The following is a 1792-nucleotide window of genomic DNA, read 5'->3' as shown; positions in this document are numbered from 1 at the left end:
GACATTGTTATGCCTGCAAAAAGCCTTAAGCCAAATATTGTGATGCTACTGATTGGAAATAGTGGCTTTAGGATTACAATAAGCCTTTCTCTGATAATAAGAAGGTAGAATTACAAAGCTGTGAAATGCAACTTTTGTTTCGATTCGGTTGTTGACTTTCAAATGTACTATAACCACAAACGTAGAACTTATTATCTCGTCTACGGGAAATATCGATCTACAACCATTCCCATTCAAATCCGAGCCTTCAGACATTTAAAGGTTATCTCAACTAATACCATTAAGCAATCACTCGAGCTTCGAAAAACCCAAAATATTTTGATAGCCCCTAACCAAAACACCCACAAAACAAAATCGTACCGTCAATTTTGCCAGTCATACACAGCTGTAGTAAAGAGGAAAACGAAATGTTTTCCTATGTGCACGCAGTTTCACTACGAAAACCTTCGCCCCCTCCGGAACAGCTTCTCTATATCCTGCACTGAAAGCCGCTCGTCGTAGCTCGGTATTTCCAGCCAAAAAAACCATTTTCCTCTGAACTTGGCCAACATCATCCTGCATTCTTCGGAACAAGTGACGGAAAACCATTTCACCCACTTGCTCTTTGTTCTACACTTTCACCTGCTTCTGCCCCACACCCACCATCCCCAGCCGATTTACGCATTGCAAGCATAAAAGCTCGGGGGAGAGCTCTTGTGACGAGCGGAATAAATCGTTCTAACCTTTCCCTCTTACTTTCCCAACAACACATAGGTAGTGCCTTCGTTCATGCGACGCAGGATGACGCAGAACGAACCTGCAGGGAAATCGGACCTTCTTCCGTTCGCCGGAAAGGCAGCTGTTTGATTCTTACGAATTTCAACCATTTTAGCTTCCCGTCGTCGCATCCATCGTGGAATTACTTTGAAATTCTTCCTCCCTGCCGAGTGCGAGGGAAAACCGAAACGTTCAAGTTCAATTTCCCCAATTTATGGGGGAAAATTTCAACTGCCGGTGAACGCCGTGCACACTGTGTGGTAGTGGTGTAAGGGAGCTACTTCGACTAGGGGAAACATGTGTTTGTGTGTGTCGTTATTTTACCAATGGAAAAGGAAACTTTAAAATTTCGTTCCCCACAGGCCGTAACTAGCGGGAATTTATGCGACAGCGAGCTTTCCGCGAAACTTATGTTGAAGTAATTATTTCCCGGCTTGTGGGAAACCGTTTTTAAGCGGTTGTAGCCACGTATTGAAGTAATATAAGTTAAAATGAATGAAACTTGTTTGTTATAAAGTGGATCTAAATAAGATAAATCATGATAAATATTATTGTTTAGTTAAGCAATACTACGATAGTAAATAATATTTGTGAATTTAAGCAGACTAATATCATTCTATTAAATAACATCACTAATACCTTGTGGTATTGTCACGTATCAGTAGAGCGTGTTTTCTAGATATTCTTAAATGTAACACAAACGTGATAACCAGTGAAAAACAAAAATAGAAAAATGCAAGGATAGCGAACAGTGTGACGCTTTTTCTATTTAAATAGTTGTTCCAAACAGCTTTCCATTCAGCAGAAACGATCTGCCGTGACATTACCAAATTTTGACTTTCGTTCAGTCAAAATTATTTTTTCACCTGTATGTGTTATTGTATTAAGTTTAGGTAACATTTTTGCACCACAAAAATAGTGAAAAGCAAAGCTAAGGTGCTAAGTTTTTCTAATGAAACGTTTAACTTTTAACAATTCCAATATCAGGTGAACAAATTGAAAATTGCCGTTTTCTATCATTAGTGCCAGCATTGAA

This window comes from Wyeomyia smithii, chromosome 2, assembly GCF_029784165.1.
Source record: "Wyeomyia smithii strain HCP4-BCI-WySm-NY-G18 chromosome 2, ASM2978416v1, whole genome shotgun sequence".
NCBI lineage: Eukaryota > Metazoa > Arthropoda > Insecta > Diptera > Culicidae > Wyeomyia > Wyeomyia smithii.
This window is presented reverse-complemented; position numbering follows the sequence as displayed.